The sequence below is a fragment of the Berghia stephanieae genome, chromosome 11, assembly GCF_034508935.2.
Source record: "Berghia stephanieae isolate SIO BIC M18660-M18661 chromosome 11, UCSD_Bste_1.3, whole genome shotgun sequence".
Taxonomy (NCBI): domain Eukaryota; kingdom Metazoa; phylum Mollusca; class Gastropoda; order Nudibranchia; family Aeolidiidae; genus Berghia; species Berghia stephanieae.
This window is the reverse complement of record NC_088370.1, coordinates 32,539,610-32,547,206: the sequence shown is the minus strand read 5'-3', so window position 1 is coordinate 32,547,206 and position 7,597 is coordinate 32,539,610. Positions and strand designations below refer to the sequence as shown.

General features: G+C 35.3%; 1 protein-coding gene across 2 annotated transcripts in view; it reads left to right on the top strand.

The window, feature by feature from the left end:
* Window positions 1-3,378: 3,378 nt before the first annotated feature.
* Window positions 3,379-7,597, top strand: part of LOC144957303 (uncharacterized) — a 44,205-nt gene continuing 39,986 nt past the window's right edge. Inside the window, exon 1 of one of the 2 annotated variants that reach the window (XM_078888436.1) lies at window positions 3,379-3,427. The gene's annotated coding sequence lies outside the window, so the exon portion shown is untranslated. Of the gene's footprint in view, window positions 3,714-7,597 lie in introns of both variants that reach the window. The other variant, XM_078888435.1, reaches the window with a different exon arrangement.

The following is a 7,597-nucleotide window of genomic DNA, read 5'->3' as shown; positions in this document are numbered from 1 at the left end:
TGACACTGACCAAAAATGACGTCAAAATGCCAGTCTTTTGCCACAAAAGAAAACAACTCGTGAGTTGTATTCAATAGTTCAACCAATGAAATGACTTGTTTCCATGATCACTACTAATGACAACTCACTAGTGAGTCCTTTTGGATTTCAGTGTCAGGCTATAGATAGAATGCGCTTGGCCATGGAGTTCACAACATTGCCATCGGAAAGTATCCGTGGCGGGACAACAGCACATCACACAAACAACTCTGTGTAACCATGAACTTTTATAGTCTGGTTAATACAGTTTAGTGAGAACAACTCACAAACGCGGAGGACAAAAACAATAACAAAGGCCTGAGTGACGTCATCTGCATACTATCTATAACATAACGATGGCTACGATGAAACATACTTCTTTAGATTGTTATCTAACATTGATTGCCTGCCTAATTTATCACTTCGAAAGTACACATCATTGGTTGTAGAAACTACACGAACAAACGGAGCTGATTGGGAGATATTTCAGTCGAAATGAAAGTCTGCGGCAAAGACTGTTTGTGGTTTCGTTTCGGAAGTAAAAACCGACAGGAAAGAATCATAAAGATAAGAGTTATTCATCATCATCATCATCATCATCATCATTGCTTTTTTCACCCTGGTATAGGCCACATACAAACAGTTTCCATACTAAGTCTTCTCTATCCTGGCGGGTGGTTGGATGGGAGCATCACCCTTGAATCATATACCTATGATGTTTGCATGGGTGTACGATCCGATAGTGATGTCGTTTCTTCTTCTCTTTACTAGCCTATCCTGCTTCTTTGGTTTGTGATTGTATTTTTGACAGGGATATTTTTTTTTCTGTAAATCTTCTGCCTGTTTGTTCTTGGTTATTTATAATTTAGCTTATGATATCTTTCGTTTATGATTTTGATTTACATTTGTACTATTTTTGTTAGATTGCTTGTTTTTTTGTTTCAGCGGTCTCTCATATAACCTCAATTGTGTTGTAAGAGACCTAAAGCAACAAACAAACAAAAAATCTCTATCCTGAGCTAACTTTTGTATCTCATTCCATGTCTTACCACTTTTCTGTCCTTTCGGCTTTGTCTGTTGTCCTTCATAAATTCTGTCATTTCAGAAACTCTTCGGTCGCCCAAGCTAAAAAAAGGATTTGGTTTGCCCATAGACGTATGAATTATTAGTAAGTCAATGGGTTTGCCAGAATGCGTTTCTGTAACGGTTTGTTAACCCTCCGCCAACCCCCAACCTGGAGGACCAGGTGGTTCAATTCAGCACATCAAAAACATGACCAAAGAGCGTTAACAATTATTGGATATCTAACATCTCCTCATATTAAATAGTAACATATTCAACGAAGCAAAGCGACCAACGTACATAGACGCACTACTTCATAAAAAGTGGCTATTAATACACTCTACGAAGAATAAGAAAATATTATACCTTCTCACTCACTTATAATGGCGTCAAAGATAACAGAGCATCACATGGTTCAGCACCCACTACAGCAAGAACGTGACAACCTCTATTGGCCAAAGTTCTTTAGCCTACGAAAAGAATAATCCCATAATATCTACTCTCGACACAAATTAGCCTGTAATAATATTATTAGTTGTTTTTTTTCTGGCGGCCAAAGAGCCAAACGAATCAAGTTAAACATCCGGTCCTTTCTACATTTCCAACAGCGACATGGGAAAGAAACAGGGTGGTCCGTTTGGCTTTTAGTGCCAAATATGATATTATACTTACCACTATGAGTGATTCTTGAATAATGTGGCTATATATATATATATATATATATATATATATATATATATATATATATATATATATATATATATATATATAAGGAACTGAGAGCACAGTACGTTCAATGTATAAAGCAACACTAATTTGAAAACAACTGTATTATTTTTTAAAGACAGCAAATATCTACTCATAGCTTCGTAAACTTTCCCTGAAATTACGTCACAATACAAGCGATGATCACTAAACTAAAATGAAAAGCTGGTTGTTGTTCGTTATACCTACCAAATTTTTATGATCCCATTTGGCTGTTTATAAAAATACAAGTTACTATTTACTTTCTTTTGATTATAGCGCCGTGCTGGGTGGGGTTCCTGGCCTCCCATAGTGGGCAGGATGGCACTTACTGTGTCTTCTATCCCCTTATATCCGTTTACCAAACTGTATTCTGTCTTTGTCTTGGAATGAGATTACTTAGTTTAGTCCCTATCCTGGCTGGATTCCTTGGCTGGGAGGTAAACAGTCAAATGCATAGTTATTGTTTTGGGAGATATTTTTTTCCTTGTAAATCAACTCTCTGTTGTGTATTGTTATATTTATTATTTTGAATGTATTATGTAAGCACTTGCGTGTATTCCTCTTAGTGGGATCTTGTGCTGGTGTCAGGGTGATGCATTTAGGTGATCTCAAACTAAGTACATTGATGGTGTGCTCTTGGAATCTACATCTATTCCCTATTTGAACCACTCCCCTTTGTCTTACTTTTTCCTCAAATCCTTTTAATTATACATCTAGAATCTTTTCACTATCCCATTTTCTTCCTTTCTACTGATATGACCTAAATGTGTTGCAAGCGCCGTAAAACCCTTAAAAACAAAAACAAACAAAACATAGTGCCTTGTGTTAGGACGTAATCTTTTGGGCAGTATCAGAGTATGAGTTTGTTTTTTGTTTTTTACGAAGGCAACAAATTACTGCACCAAAACGATATGACATCATAATGAATTGCACACGCTGAAAGCCAATTGGATTCGTAAGTACAAGCAGCAGCAACAACTATAACAATACAAAAAACAAAAAACAACCAAAAGACACAAAACAAACCATTTTTTTTCCTGACAAATTGGCATAGCATTATTTACGATTTGGACACTCTAAAAAGGAAGTTCAAGGAAGTGAGAGAGTAGCGACTACTGGGCGTGCGTGCGTGCGTGCGTGCGTGCGAGCGTTGCTTGAAAAACACATGTTAAAAATACTTTTCCAATAGCAGTACAGGGTTGCCAATTTAGCAGATTTTCTGCCAAATGTCCTTTTTTTGGCAGAATTTGAAGTCGTCTTGCAGAAAAAAAAAACGGTTTTGCAGTTTGGCAGATATTTGGCAGATTTTATTTTCCACGTTTTCCATGGCAATTTTTATGTATTAGTGCTTTTTTTAAACTTGGGGGAAATGAAAAAAAAAATCATGACATCGGCCTTTCGAATTTTTTGTTTAACAAAACTGATGAGTTTTCAAAGAAGTAACTATAAATAGTACGGTTTGGCAGATTTTTGTGGTATTTGGCAGATTTTTTAATCCAGTTGGCAGAATGCCTGAAAATAATCTGGCAACCCTGTTGCAGTATCGTCATCATCCAGCGTGCAATCCCTTTGAACGTGCCAGCGTTTAGCTCGTCAACAGGTCGTTTGATGTGATAGTGATAATAACAAGTCAAAATAAAATATTAACGATTGTTGCTATAAATTTAGAATGTGATATCACAAAGAAGCAATTGCTGTGTTGTTGTTTTTGTTTTTCAACCAATAGGATAGAGGAATGATAATAATTGATCGAAGGTTTTATTTCGCCATTCGGAACTGTATATAGTCGTGCATCCGTCGTAGCAGTGTGTATAGTCGTCATCAGCCGGCACAGTATTCAATCGATTCATTTGTGTGTTGTGTGCTGTGTTACGTAATCTGAACGTGTAATATTATAAGGATTGAATCAAGACATGACACAATAATAATATTAATAATAATAATAATACTTACATAATAATGATAATAAGATTGCTTTTTTACGGATTAGAGTGTGTCCTTTTAGTACGGTATTATAAGTTGTTTTAATATAATAGATCGCTTACTTCATTTACCTCAACCGACATGCACTTATTTGCAGGTCTGATAACCCAATTCATTGTGAGCTCATTGTTTGTAATGGAAGTCTAAAAAAAAAAAATGACGCAAAATATCATTGTCCATTACAACAATGTTAAATGAGGCACATAATGGGAGCGATCTATATTCATGTTTTCGTCCAACCTAGTCATCAATCACATGACTTGTTGGACGTCCAACGATTGGATATTTCTTAACAAATGTAAACACGCTGCTTTGTTTGTGAAAGTTGTAAACATACCTGCGTGTCAAGCTGAACAAAATGACCAAACCAATCGTGATGAAGAATATTTCAAAAGCTGTGAATACTTCTCACTATGTGGGTCATTTTGAGCACACTTTGCAATGTGACCAATAACCTAGAGCATATGGAAAGGGAATATAGATCATGCCCATTGCGTTCGGATGTCAGACCTGCACGTATTATATGTATACGCCGACCTCAACCGTGGCCTTCGTCATGTTATGGCCTGACACTGACCAAGAATGGCGTCAAAATGCCAGTCTTTTGCCGCAAAAGAAAACAAATCGTGAGTTGTATTCAATAGTTCAACCAATGAAATAACTTGTTTCCATGAGCTCTACTAACGACAACTCACTAGGCGGTGCAAAAACCAAATGATGACGTCAAACTGCCAGTCCTTTTGGATTTCAGTGTCAGACTATAACATAACGATGGCCACGCCTCAACCCTTTATAAGCTAAGGTCGATTTGACTCCAACCTGACACCATAGTATGTAACCCACTGCTTCAAACGGTATTAATTAAGTCGGGATGATTCCGATGCTCAAAATATTGATGCTTTCCGTTTAGGTAAAATGCTCACAACATCGGCCAGCAGAATGTAACGTAGAAAGACAGAAAAACTTTGCAACGGTAAAAGGTTTATAGTCTGATTGATAGAATTGAGTGAGAACTAGAATAATCATTAAAAACAATAACAAAGAACCACGTGACGTCAATTTCGCCTAATATTTAGGCCAAGTTGCGTACTGGCTGGCTGGCAATTTAAAACAATGTATAAGATTGATAATGACATCCACAAAATAAGAATTAAAACACACAACAACAACAACAACAACAACAACAAAAACACGGATCGTTTCGGGTTCAAAACCCTTCCTCAGCCAACAATAAATATCGATTTCGTATTTACCTACAAGACAAAACTTGCCCAAAACTCTTCTGCTGCCGTCTGTCCTCATTGTGAGTGATGAATTCACTTTTTTGTTTGTTTGTTTGTGTGTGTGTGTGTGTGTGTTTGTTGTTGGTTTTAAAGAAGGGGTTTTGAGCCCGAAACGCTCAATGTGTGATATTTTATTCTTGTTTATTTTTTTATTTTTTTTTTGAAGTTGTTACATTCATTTGATTTTCTTTCATACATTACATTCGACAGTCCACAACTTCTAACAACTTATTACTTACTCTGGATGTAAACTATAGATAGAATTAATGAAGATGACGTCACTTATGTCTTTGTTACTGTTTTAAAAAAAAAAAAATTGCCATCCACGTTTCTGAGTAATTCTCGCTAAACTGTATTAATCAGACTATAACAGTTCATGGTTACACACATCTAGTTTTGTGTGTCGGTTCGTTATATTTCCGGATGGCAATGTTGTGAGCTTCTTAGCCAGGCGCATACTATCTATAGATAGAATGAAGTTGACGTCACTCAGGTCTTTGTTACTGTTTTTTGCCACCCGCGTTTATGATTACTTCTCACTAAACTGTATTAACCAGACTATAAAGGTTTAAGGTTATACACATCGTTTTGTGTGTCGGCTCGTTATATTTCCGGATGGCAATATTGTGAGCTTCTTAGCCAGGCGCATACTATCTATAAAATCTGTCAAGTTAAGACATGAAGGAAGAAGCAGGCACCGGTGTAAGAGAAAGATCGGAACTAGTGTGTATAAAAGGTGCCAGACAAAGCAAGAAAGAATCATACAAAGGAGAAAAAAAAAAAAACATCCCAAAAAGTCAGTCAACCTCGATTGGGGATTGAACCTCAGACCTTCTGATTACCGTCGTAATAGAAGCACCTTTGGCACCTTTGAAAATGGGTAATCAGAAGGTCTGAGGTTCGATCCCCAGTCGAGGTCGACTGATTTTTTGAGATGTTTTTAATCTTGTATTTTTCTTTCTTGCTTTGTCTGGCACCTTTCATACACACTTGTTCAGGTCGTTATTAAATCTATATTTAGCGTCTTGCTTACTTTGACATTATACCGTTTCGAGATGATGATTGCTACCCTTCGGATGTAACCCTAGTCTGTCGCAAAGCACTTTTCGCGAGATCAAATAGACCCAGATACCCAATCACTGTTGTGTGGGCAGATGGATAAGAGAAAACAAAAATCTTGACTTCACCAGGGATCGATCTTGGTCCCTTTTGCGTGTAAAGCGAGAGCTCTACCAACTGAACTATCGCGCTAATAATGGGAGCGATCTATATTCATGTTTTCGTCCAACCAGGTCATCAATCACATGATTTGTTGCCGTCCAACAATTGGGTATTTCTTAACAAATGTAAACACGCTGCTTTGTTTACAAAATGTATAAACATACCCATGTGTCAAGCTGAATAAAATGACCAATCGTGATGTTAGATATTTAAAAAGCTATGAACACTTTTCACTATGTGGATCACCTTGAGCACCATTTGCAATGTGACCAATGACCTCGAGCAAATGGAAAGTTAATATAGATCATGCCCATTGTCCTCAATAACATTTTTTATTTAATCACAAATTAGACGCGTGTTCTTTATCAATGTTAGTTCATGATAATGATGTGTAAATCTTTATTAAAAGAACGATGATTGATCTGTAACATGCTATATGATAATTTCCATTCTGGATCAATAAAATATATATTACCTTATCTTATCTTAAATATTATTTCTTACAATGAAATCTATTTTTAGCATCGAAACCATCCGTATTTAATACTGTTCTGGGGCGGTAGGTTACATATAATTGGAATGTTAAAAAGTTCAAATTTCCTTTTATCAAGGGTTGTTGATATTGTATTTTATCTTTTAACGATGGTTTTCCATCACTGACACTGATAACACCAAATAATTATGCTTTACTCTTTTTTTTTTATTATAAAAAAAAAACAAAAAAAAAAAAAACAAAACAAAAAAAAGAAAAAAAAAAAACAAAAAAAAAAACAAGCGAACAAACAAACAAAAAATAAAAAACAAAACCTATTTAAACTTTGGCCTAGAAAACTACTCGTCCTTCAAGTAGGTACCGATCGATTAAAACGACCCTGACCTTGCCAAAGACTTTCAAACCTGGGACTTCACGGAAGTCCAAAGTTTGAGAGTTTTAGATAATAATAATAATAATAATAATAATAATAATAATAATAATAATAATAATTTTAATAATAATAATAATAATAATAATAATAATAATAATAATAATAATAATAATAATAATAATAATAATAATAATAATAATAATAATAATAATAATACACATTTATATAGCGCTCATTCTCGTGTAAAACACAAGCTCTGGGCACTTTACAATATAAATATCAATTTTAAGTGAAAAAAATAATAACAACAATAATAATTCATAGCCAAATCAAGGATTCATATAGAGTCAAGAAAAACAAATACAGTAAAAATGTGTCTTGAGATTCTTTTTAAAAGTCGGAAAAGACTTGCACTCC